The 12,746-nt window shown below is 41.3% G+C and overlaps 1 long non-coding RNA gene across 1 annotated transcript; it reads left to right on the forward strand.

Moving 5' to 3' along the window:
* Positions 1-1,187: 1,187 nt before the first annotated feature.
* On the forward strand, positions 1,188-4,529 carry LOC116089159. The gene is made up of 2 exons (XR_004118191.1): positions 1,188-1,295; positions 4,437-4,529. It is a non-coding gene; the product is annotated as an uncharacterized LOC116089159 (long non-coding RNA).
* Positions 4,530-12,746: the final 8,217 nt, after the last annotated feature.

Raw genomic sequence — 12,746 nt, forward strand, 5'->3', positions numbered from 1 at the left:
GTCTCTGGGCCATGTTTCTGAGGTTGATACCTACCATGTCAAAAGAAATACAGATAAAGGAAAAGGAAACCACTCCTTTTTAGTGGCACAGCTATAAGCATTAGTCACTGTCCCTCTGAATCATGCTCATCCTGATCAGCTCTGAGTGCTGGCAATAATAACCATCAACATTCGTTTACGCATGCACCATTCACATGTGAAGGCTATTGTGTTGTGTAATTATTAAAATCAACCTTATGGCATAAGCATTATTATCAACACTTTAAGTAAAGGGACTGAGTCTTAAGGAGTTGTAGTTTGTTCAAGGCAATGTGGAACCAAAATGGAAATCCAGACTCCTGAGACCTGAACCTTTGCACCGAGAGCCTATTTGAGCAAACCATTGTTCTAGGAGGTAAGGTAAGCCCCTCCGGAAGATAAAGCTTTGGTCTCCATGGAAAGCGACCAGGTCTCAAATAACCAAGGTTGACTTTGAACTCTCGATCCTCATGCCCCTACTTCCCAAGAGCTGGTAAAATAGGTGTGGGCTCCGCAGCAGGATTCATTCACTTTTAAGTGGATCACAACAGAAGCCATAACAAGGCAACACATACTAGGGCAAGAAGAGGCAAGAACACTGACCTGAATTTAGAGGCTGCTATGCTAGGATCTGGTAGGACAAAGACAGGGTTTATATATTGACTGCTTGGATTCCCAAGGCAGGCAAACCACATAAGACCAATAAAACCACACAACTGGGTGTCAAACAATTATGTCCCCAGGTCAACATGCCATCAGGCTACTCAGCACTGCTCAGGAGTACTCAGCTGTGGTGATGGGGGGCAGCCAGAGTGCCTTCCTTGAATGCCCCAGTGCAAGTGTGGTCGAACGTTTGTGCTTCCACACACAACTCGCCATAACTCGGAAAATGTCTTCCTCTTACTCCTGAGAACCACAGAGGAGTACTTCACAGGGAGTTTTTTAGAGTCCCTCTTGCCAAAGACCCACTTGGCTAGCTAGCTATAGCTTCTCCGAAGATCGCACTGCCACCACTAGAAAGTTAAGCCTGTTAACGGTCCAGTGCCCAAGTCAAGAGGCCCACTCCATCACACAGGCTTCTAGCTGGATACAGCCTTCCTCTTATGGTGGCTTGACTGACGTCACTGTCACACCCAGAGTCTTACTGGAGTTTTCTCTCCTCTCGGCCATCTTGGCTCAAGAAACGTTTCGAAGCAGTAAGAAGCATCGGTTCTCTGTGTACTGTCCCTGTTTAAACACCTCCAAGGAGAAAAACAACCTTTCTCGACCATTGGAATGTAAGTAAACACACTTATTCTTCTTGACAGAAGTCTGGCCCCAAATTACACAAATCAATCGCTTCTATCATCTAACCAGAATAATGTCTTGTTTAGGTAAATGGTACACTTTCACACTTGTTTGTTTCTAATTAAAACGAATCATTTTGATGGATCTGACTCTTCCCCGCCCCCCCAAAAAAACAATAAAGCAGTGACATTCAAAATAAATAACTTTTTTTTTGTTTGTAGTGATCCAAAATAGAGAAAACAATTTAACAGGTTTTAAATTCAAACTTGACTGAGACACCCTCTTACATTTAGTTAAAGAAATCCAGGATTGCTGTTTTCAGTTTAGTGGCTGAAATAAGTTGGAGCAGAAACAGTTAAAATCTAGGTTTTTCTGACCTCCAATCTGAAGAATCTTTCTCTGGGAAACCAGGGAAAAGGAGGCTGAGAGAGATGTAGTCTAATCTCTTCCTTGTGGGGGAATAAAGAGTGGACCTCTCTGTGCTGCCTTGGTTAGCTCTTGGTCATTTTCTAGGTATGTGTCATTTCTGGCTCTTGCACTTTCAACACAGCCTACCCTTATGTGCTGAGCTCAGTGGCTCTGTGGTTTTCTGGAATGCTCACCAAAGAGCCTCTTTCAAAGGGAGAGTTTCACAGGCTACATAAACCTCACACAGCCTCCTTTTAAAAGCTGCCTGTCTGTTTTGCTCAAAATGCTTTAATCACTACCAAGACTCATTTTATTATAGCTTAGATTATACCTGAATTCTTTTCATTTTTTTCCTTTGCTACATTCCTATGCTCTGAGTAATTTTTCTACCTCCATGTTTATATGATTGAATAAGCTACTATATGCTCCTTATAACCTAGAGTTATTTACACATGCTTCCTAATAAATCAATTTCTGCATGTTTTTACCAAATGATCAAGCTTTTCCCTTGGTGTAGCTGCCTAGATATAGTGCCCAAGGGCCTGGGTTAGCATATCTCCAATGTCAAATGCATTATGAACATTCTGCTCATTTCCCTCTCCCTATCTCAAGGAGAGACTTCTCTCTTCATTCTCACCAGGAAGCAGAAACCTACCTACACTTTTGCCAGTTCCAGTAATGCTCTTGGGTGCTGTGAATATGCTGAGAGAAAAAAAAATAGCAGTGTGTGGTAGTGATTTACCACTCTCCTGTTAAATGCCTGAAAGCACACCCTGCTCCCCCAAAAGCACAGAAAAGCTCTCCTTCTTCCCTGGTAAAGACAGAGGAAGACCATCTACCTTCGCCGCCTGATGGCTGTTAGATGCAGGACCTCCTAAGTGTAGGTGAGGACCTGAATATGGCTGGCCTTCCATAATCACTGAAATCCACATCTGTAGATTCAAACTGGGAAGCAAAACTATGCAAAACAGAAAATTTGCATTAGTATTCATCCTCTTTATACATACCCCTGAATATTATTAGCTCCTAAACAAGAGAGTAACTACATATAGCACTTATGTTTTATTAGATCTAAGTTAAAAAGTGAAGAAGACACTGACTTTACTGTGTATAAGAACCAGCTGAGGGGCTGGGGATGCAGCTCCTTCGGTAGAGTCCTTACCTAGCCTGAAAGGAGCACTGACTGGGTTTCATCCCTACCACTGTGTAAATTGAGCACTGTAATGTGTTCTGTAATCCTAGCACAGAGGTGGGGGAGGCAGGAGGATCAGAACAAGAGCATCCTCTGCTCTATGTCAAGTTGAAGTTGAGTCTGGAATATATGAGACTGTCTAAAGAAAGACTCCTGAGAGCCTGAGAATGAGAGTCCCCTCCCACCTCGTTGCCAGGACCTTAGGAGTCTATAAGCCTGGGGTAAACCCAAGGGATTGGTCAGTGCTTCCATAGGTGGATCTCAGGCAGATTGACTGCTGAACATGTGTTTGAGAAGTATGGATCAGGATGTTACCTTATGTATTGTCCTTTAAAACAAGGCTGGGGGATGAGAACCTGAGTTCCAACCCTCCAGCACTCATGAAAAAGGTGGGAGGGGATGCACGGTAGCATGTGCTTATGACCACAGCAGAAGGAAGAAGAGAAAGAAGAATCCCTGAGGTTTATTGGCAATCCAGTTTAGACAATCAGTGAGCTCCAAGTTCAATGTGCAACGGTCTCAGATTTAAAGGTAGAGAGAGAGTAATAGAGGAAGACAACTGATACTAATAACCTCCACACATATCCATACACGTGCATTCACACACATACAATCTACACACACACACACACCCATACAACCCCCACACCCATACATATGCACACACACACCCATACAACCTACCAATACACACCCATAGACATGCACACTCTAAAGACATAAGCAGAGGATGGTATGTCATGTACTTTCCTTCCCACATCATTGTTTTATGATTCTGTACGTGTTTAGCTTCTGTGTAGAACACATTGGCCTATGGGATTCAGGAGAGTCTCTCCCAATAGAAGCTGTGGGCCCTGAACCTTCAATGTCTTTCTGGAGATACTTGTTCCTAACAATGGAAAACTCGAGTGCTCCTCCCGTCTCAGTACAGTTTGCTTGGTTTCAGAAGATTAGGATTAAAATGAGCACTTTCTATAAATAGGAGACAGGAGGAATGTGCCCAGAGAAGCAAGGCAAGCCTCAGAGACTGGGGGTGGGGTGTTATTTGGAATCTCAGGGCAGAGCAGGGCTCATTTACCTGTGTAGCTGGCAGGGCCTTGTGTGCTACAATTGTGCAGGAGTCAAAGACACCTCTATGTAAAGTCCCACTTCTCAGGTAAAGGTTCTAAGGAGAAGTGACCAAGCCCCAAGCTCTCTAAGGATAGAACTAGAGATAGGGATGGTGTCTTAAATCCATGGGATTATATATAAGATTCCTGTAAAACTTTCCAGAAAACAGTTATTATTTGTTTGAGACAGTGTCTTGCTATGTAGCCCAGGCTAGTCTCATAGTCTTCCTGCCTCAGCCCTGGAGTCCTGGCCTGGGATTATGCATGTGTACCAATACATCCCACAGAAACAGAGAAAGGAAAATGTTGCTGTTGAAAGTTAGGGTCAGGAGGAGAAGGGGAAGGGTACAGATGAACCATGGAGTGTAAAAACTGGAGCTTTGCACTATAAATGTGCTTATCAGGTTTATCTTATTTCCCAGGCAAGACAACAATAGATGCTGAAGAAAAAGACTTGACTACTGGAAACCTCCTGTAGGTACCCAGAATTTTTGAATAAACATTATCACAAAGCCTAACAAAGCAGAGGCCTGTTCATACTTCAGAGGGGAGCCCCTATGAACCCAGCGGCAGATTCATTACACTGAAACTGTTATATTGCAGCTATATGTAGTGTGTTTTGGACCTGAAACATCTGCCAGGTCAAGCACTAAAAGCTTATTGGCTGATGGCATTAATGGTAAATATCAGTGGGCGGGGCCTTGTGGGAGAAAGTAGGTCCCTGGGGAGTGTGTCCTTGAAGGATATATTTGTCTTCTGTCCTTCCTCCCTTCCTCTCCACCTTTGCTTTCTGGTCCTCATGAGCTATAGGTTGCCTCAGTCCCAAGGTACTGTTATATCATAGTCCTAAAAGCAAGCCTGTGAGTACAGATTGGAGCTTCTGAACCCAGGAGCCAACAGAAATGCAGCCTTTTTTAATATTTTTTCTTAATCTCAAGTATTATGTTACCATAATAGAAAATGAATGCAATACATTTCCCCCCTTGTTCTGCGGATAGAACATGGGGCTTTGCCCATGTTAGGCAAGTAAGTTATACTGCTAGGCAACTTTCACCTTGCTGCTCAGCAGTTCTAACACATAGGACACTCTCCCCTCTCTCCAGGAACTCCCTGAGTAACCTTTTATCTATAAATAGAAGTTATGGACTGCTAACCAGAACCTTCTACAAAGCTTTGCCATCACATTGGTGGGGGGCAATGTTCTCCAATGGCCTCCTGGAGGGTAGAATTTGATTGGTCAGTGCATTTTATTTTGTTTTGTGTTTTGCTTTCTGAGACAGAATCATACACTGTAGCCTAGCCTGGCTATGTACTCATAGCAGTCCTCCTGTTCCAGCCTCTGGGATTGCAGGCATGAGCCACTATGCTGGGCAAGGTCATTAACTTATGAGTTTCAGCAAGAAACACATCCTGATACCCTCTGTAACCCAGACTGAAGCATCAACCTCTTAAAAATCTTACAGTCCAGCAGGGAGGAGCAGCCACTCAAGATTATTCATCCACTTGAGAGGACTGAGCAGGGTTCGACAAGAGGGGTTGACATTTAAGCTGAAGGGTGATTAAGGTTTGGCCAGAAGCAAAAGGAAAAGATGAGTTTCAAGTAGAAAAAAAAAATGGTGTGTGTACACATACTGACAGCTCCACAAATGACCATTCAGAAGGGCCTTCAAGATGGTATTTGCGCTAAATGGTAGGTTGGGAGCTGTTTGTATACAGCATTTTACATACGTTTTATAAAGTATTAAATTGTTCGTATCAAAGACAGGACAGGCTTTATGTTTGTGACAGAAGATAATCCCTAGAAATCTCTCCTTGGGACTCAGGGAGACGGCATGAGCTGGATCTGCCATAATTTGGAGATCTGGAGGAAGGCAACCATGTCTGCAGCACAGAATTTGAGTGGGAGGTCAGCTAAAGCTGTGGCTAAAACTCAGGACTAGATAGACCTTGAAGTAAACATTATGGATTTTTAATTTTATCCTAAGTGCCATGGCAAGCCACTGAGGGGTGTTAGTGGGAGGGTAACAGGAACCTAGCTATATTTGAGAAGGGTCATTTTGGCTCGGGTTAGGAAGAACATGGGATGCAATGGGCCAGAAGTTAACATCTGTTGAGCTTCTGTGTGTACCTGTCTCAAAACAATATGCTGTCTGTGCACTATTTATTTCTCAGAACAGCTTAGTGACGTGTCTACTATGCTCTTCACTTACAAAAAAGAAAAACAAGGTCCTTTGAGATGATATGAATTTTTCTTGAGTTCAAAAAGATGCAAGGCAACGTGTGTCCTTCCTTCTGTTGTGTACTGAGTGCAAGGGATGCTGAATACACTTAGTAAGAGCTTCCGGGTCGGTTTTGCATTTCTGCAGGTAAGCAATGGCAGATCAGATTGCAGTGAGCTGGGGAGAGTTAATGGGTGTTTCCACAGCAAGAGTGGTCATGATCCTGTTTCTTATCTGAAAGGTACCAGATATAGCCTCTCATATGATTAAAACTATTCTGGGATTCTGCTCCTAAGACCTTTAAAATATTTTAAAAATCAATGTTAAATGTGCAAAAGACTTATTTTCATCATTCTGGCATTTTGTTTTCCAGGAACTGGTTGCTAGGAGTGAAATAATTGTATTATTTAGGGAGAATGGGAGCTCAGATAACCTTAAAAAGGCACACACACACACACACACACACACACACACACACACTAAAGTAGAGCCATATAGCAATGGGCTTGAAACCCAATGTCAAAAATGTCTGACAGTATTGCTGCCAGTGCCCCCACTTTCTTTTTACCTGAGGTTGTCTCTTCTCTCTAGTGACTCTTTGGAAGCACATGCCAAGGATATCCCCACACCAGTGTCCTGCAGACTGTTGGAGGAGTCTGACCGCAAGGGCTCTTCAGAGACAGCAGCTGTTGCTACCAATAGTGAGCATGCGCACTTTCCATGGCCTCAGTCCCCTGCCACAAGTGTGAGTGCCAGCCCCCTGCATTGCACGTGAATATGGTCAGAAATACTTTGCTTTTATATTCTAGAAACATTCATCACTGGAAGAAAACCGCTGAGACTGACATTTTACCAGCTACAGAGCTACTGTCCCTGACAAGGGACAACCCCTAACCCTGAGGTTCTCGATAGCACCGGGTCCTTTAGCTATGTATATCATTGCCCTTTTTCATACTATGCCCTAACATTTCTTTGATTATTAACCTAACACTATAAAGCCTTTATTGCTCTTGCAAAACTGCCTTATGCTAAGCTGTTTATAGCTCCTGTCTAGTCACTACATTTAAACATTTTTTAACCATATTTGGTATTCCAAATGTGTCACCTGCAATTTCCATGATATCTGTGGGGGGAAATATAGATATGAGAATTTATTAGTATTTGTTTAACACTCTCCAGATGAAACCCACAACTCTATGTAACTAGTGTTCAGAGTCAAGCATTGGGATCTGGGAGGCACCTTGGAGGTCACATTGGCAAGTTAATATTTTATAGATGTGGGAACAGAGGCACTGACTGGTCAGGACATTTGCCCAGGTCAGCCAGATGGGTAGGTGGTAGTCTCTTAAATCCCAGTTCAAGAGAGACATTGAAAAAAAGACATATTATTAAATTTTTAAATAAAAAAGTTTATTCATTTGTTTGTTTGTTTGTTTTTGTTTTTGAGACAGGGTTTCACTGTGTACTCCTGGCTGTCCTGAAACTCACTCTGTAGAACAGGCTGGCCTTAAACTCAGAGATTTGCTTTGCTCTCCCTCCCAAGTGCTGGTATTAAAGGCATGCGCAGTCACTGCCCGTATAATAAAAGTTTATTCTTTAGATTTCAAATTAACATTATTTATTGAGTTTCTCACTGTAATATGGACTTAATTTTCTTCTTGACATTTGGAAAATTGTGCCAAATACATTCAATGAAGGCACATCGACAGCCTACTTTACACAGTGGAAAGGAAAATCTACAATTACCAGGAGACAGGGCCTATGTCTAGGATCTTTATTCTTCTGCCCATCTTCTCTTCTTCACTCTTGCCTATATATGTTAGGTTAAGTGACCCATTCATGAGCCCATGGCCTCCTGCCTTTCATGTCTAGACCTTTCCATTTTTCATTTCCTCCTCTGCCTATATTCTAGCTCCTGTTAGAAGTACACTAACAAAGCTGTGTGCTAATTCACACAAACGTCTTCTACTTTTGCTCCCCATAGAATATGAGGGTCTTCATATGTCAGTCATTTTCTTGGATTTGAAAGACAAGGCATCAAGTGGAGGGATGGGGTTGCCGTCCCACAGTCAAAAACTCTGACCCAGAATTGTTCCTGTTTGAAAGAACAGCAGGGATAAAAATGAGAGAAGAGCCTGAAGAAAAGGAGATCCAGAGACAGGCCCAAATTGGGATCCAGCTCAAGGGAAGGCCCCAAGGCCTGACACTATTATTGAGGCTGTGGAGTGCTTACAATCAGGGGCCTAACATGACTGCCCTTTCAAGAGGTCCAACAAGAAGCTGAAAGAGTCAGATAAAGATATTTACACCCAACCAATGGACAGAAGCTGATGACCCTTGTGGTTGAATTAGAAAAAATCTGGAAGAAGCTGAGCAGGAGGGCAACCCTATAGGAAGACCAGCAGTCTCAACTAACCTGGATGGGATCTCTTAGACACCGAGCCACCACCAGGCAGCATACACCAGCTGGTATGAGGCCCCAACACATATACAGCAGAGAACTGCTGGGTCTGGACTCAGTTAGAGAAGATGCATCTAATGCTCAAGAGACTTGGGGTCCCAAAGAGTGGTGAGACATCTGGTGGGGTAGGGGGTGGGAACATCCTCTTGGAGACCAGGCAGGTGTGGGGGGGAGTTGTGGGGGAACAGGCGGTGTGGGATGCGCAACAGTCGGAGGGTGGTCCAGAAGGGGGATAAAGTCTGGACTATAAAAAAAGATTAAAGAATAAATTTTAAAAATAGAAGCTGTACCTAGAATCCCCTGTTAGAAAGAAATCAACGTTAGCTGGAAGGTGTAACCCATGACAGCAGCCTTGTGGGAAGCTGAACTGCATGCTGGGATTCAAGTTGAAGCCTGTGTAACTCCAAAGTGTAAGCATTCTCCTTAGCATCATGCATCTTGCCGTGGAATATGCCATCCAGTCTCAGCGAGAGGTCTGACCAATACCCACTGATAATGTAGATGCTCTTTCTCTCCATCCAAAACACACTGCATTGTGAGGTGGCCTCTGTCAGAATATACAAAAGAGTGGATTGTGAGAGCATCTTTTTGTTGACTCATTACACTTGCCAATCTTGGAATCAGTTGAGGAAATAACAGCTAACCAAAACAGAAATTCAGTATTACACGCATAAAATGTGGCTACTTGAGTTCATGGATTCAAGTATTTGGGGCATATGCTTTTTAAATGGCTATTTATGGGTTGACCTTTTAACATGCTGCCAGGAGACTGGCTTCTCTGATCTGAGATCTAAGGTGCTTTCTCCAACCTTTCTCTTATAGTGGATGGTTCAGTTAGAGTACAGTAAACTTTGCTAGGGTAACCAACTCAAAATTACAGAAGCTTAAAATGACAAACTTACTTTCCAAAGGTTCCAAAACAGAAAAAGCAGCTACTAGGTTCAGATATTAGCAGTAACTGTGACACAGGGAAGGAGAGGGTAGTGAATTTCACGATGGAATCTGTTTGTTTATAGTTGTTTTATTTCTTTGGAATTATGTAAGGCCATTTTTGCAAGTATATAATAAGCTTTGGGTATAGTCCCCTTTATCATCTTCCCCTCCCCCTTTCTCCATCTTCTTTCCACGGGCTCTTTGTTACCCCAGACTCTGCTTCCAATTTCATGTCATCTCTGCATATATACTTGTTTGTATCTGCGTAAAATTTAGAGTTCACAAATGAGAGAAAGCATGCAATATTTGCTTTTCAGAGATAGGAAGGTCACTCAAAATGGATGCCAATTATATTACTTTATAATTTTTATTCTTCAAAAAAGTTTTGATTTATGACATGTTTTCAGCTATAGAGCTTAGGCTAGCCTGATCCTCCTGCCTCAGCTTACTATGTATTGGGATTATAGAATTGTGCTGCCATGCCCGGCCTGTGTCTTTGCTTTTAATGTTTATAATGACACTTCCCAGACTAGTTTAAGTTGCATGAGCACATCCAACTTCAATAAAGAAACTTGCAGTTCTACCAAGGGGACAGGAAATATTTCATGAATAATGTGCCAGGCTATGCATTATTCTGTGAACCTATTAAACTCTGTTCTCTTTGTTCTTTTTTATTATTATTATTATTTTGGTTTTTTGAAACAGGGTTTCTCTGTGTAGCCCTGGCTGCCCTGGAACTCACTCTGTAGACCAGGCTGGCCTCAAACTCAATGCCTCCCAAGTGTTGGGATTAAAGGCGTGAGCCACCACTGCCCAGCCTCTTTGTTCTTAAATGGTGTCTTTGTCACCCCTAGACTTGTAACTATCAAATGTACAATATAATAGGCCCTTTTTATAATAGGCCCTAATCTTTCAGGGTATATCTATATCATTTGATCTATTGAATATATAAAATATACAATGCTTCTATCCTCTTTAAGATGATTTTAATTTTGTTTATATATCTGTATCTTATCTACCTCCTTGATTCTAAACACTGTCATTTTCCTGTGTGACTGTAGACCCAGACATGGTGGTTGATATGAGTATGTAAACAAGCTATGCATATAGTCTTTCATACTGTAAAATTTCAGTAAGTATGAAAGCTCATTTATTTGAACAATTTCTAATATCTAGTTAATAAACCTAAGGTTACAATTCATGGCTTTGGTTATGTTATATTACATGTTTCAAGGGATCTTAGATATTCTGAAAGCTAATGTAACTTAGAATTCAAAAATTTAACATTGAAACATTTTAAATGTTTACATTTCACAAATATCCTGTGTTTGCATTGCTTAACATACTACATGGTTGAAAGATAGATCAAATCATCAATGGTTTCTCATAGTGCCTAAAATAAAGTTCAGACTCCTTTCTGTGGTTTACAAGGTCTTATGTAAAGCATGCTTCGCCCACCTCTCCAACTTTATTCCCTCCACACAATCTCCCTTGTTTACACTGAGAAACAATCCTGTCTTTTTCACTCCAAGCTATACTTAGGGTTTCTGTAAAATTGGAAATGAGTATTTTAACTACGAATACTTGATCTCTGTTCTCAAAAACCTGTAGTAATAATAAAGTTTCTATACATTTACTTATCAACTTAATACATTTTAAGTATCTGCTGTATCCTGACTACAAATCAATGTTTAAAAAAGATGACTTTAAAAAGTTTAAATCATATCTAATTAGAAGATAGACACACATTAACTGTTAGTGTAAGGAGTTAGAAGACTGTATTTCCTAGTGACTAACTCATAGAAAGGTCAAGAACTGCTCCTCTCCAGAGACAGCAACTAAGCTGAATTTTAGGGCACAGAAGGTATATTGAAGTGGAAATGGTAAATGGGGAAGATCTTTTAAGCCAAATCACTGAAATGTTGAGTGAATTTAACATTTCTCTGTCAACTTTCTCACCCCCAAACTGAGATCATATCTTAACTGAGTGTTTTGAGACTGATTTGCAATTGTTAAGTATCATGAAGAGGCAACATTGAAACTGCAAAGTTATCATAGATACATAGGGCTTAGGACTTACAGATGAAAGAAGGGGGGAAAAAGGTAGAGGAAAACATTATTCTTATAAGAGTGAAGGACAGAAATTTAAAGATTAAACATTAACGAACAATTCTGGCACAAGTATGAAAGCTCAGTGTCCTGGTTAGTTGTCTGCCCAACCCCCAACTCCTTGACAAAAGTTAGTTATCTGGGAAAAGGAGCCACAGTTGAGAAAAATGCCCTCATCAGGTTGCCTGCAGGCAAGTCTTCAAGGCAGATGGGGGCACTGACTTAATTAGTGTGGGAGGGCCCAACTTCCAATGGGCAGTGCTACTCCTGAGAAGGCGGTTCTGGGTTGTATTAGAAAGCAGGATGAGTAAGCTCTGAGAAGTAAAGCAGAATCAGTCTATAGCTGCTACACCAGTTACTGTCTCCAATTCCTTTGAAGTCCTGCACTGACTTTCTTCAGTGATAGATTGTGATATGGAAGTGTAAGCTGAATAAACTTTCTTTCTGAAGTTGCTTTTTGTCACACAAACTAAGACGCTTAGATAGCAGGGAGGTAAAGCTATTGTCTCAGTGTAGCTCAACGTTTTGGAGTGCAGGGAGAGAAAGGAGGCTTATATGAAGTTATAGGAGTCACTCAGGATTCAAACCTAAGCTTAATTAGGTTTTACAATGGTTAGCATGTCTTCAATTACATCTTTGTTTTTAGATGATACAAGGTATCATATGTGGCTCTTAAACCACTGAAGTTTCATCAAGTTTAAATTGGTTGAAACATAGATACATAATTTATTGTAATTTTTTAAAGTATGAGGAGCTGGAGCAATAGCTTAGCAGTTAACATTTACTGCTTTTACAGAGAACTGAGGTTCAGTTCTCAGCACCCACATGGGGTTCAAAACTGTCTATAATAACTGCAGTTCTGGGAAATTCATCTGATTCTCCTAAATTAGTGATAAAAGTGCTAGTGTGAAAACCATGCAAGTCACTGAATATAAAAACCTATTCAAATCATTAGTGTATATTCTTTAAATTTTAATTATACTATCAATTATTAAATATTTCCAATTTTA

Source organism: Mastomys coucha, unplaced genomic scaffold (genome assembly GCF_008632895.1).
Source record: "Mastomys coucha isolate ucsf_1 unplaced genomic scaffold, UCSF_Mcou_1 pScaffold14, whole genome shotgun sequence".
NCBI classification, from domain to species: domain Eukaryota; kingdom Metazoa; phylum Chordata; class Mammalia; order Rodentia; family Muridae; genus Mastomys; species Mastomys coucha.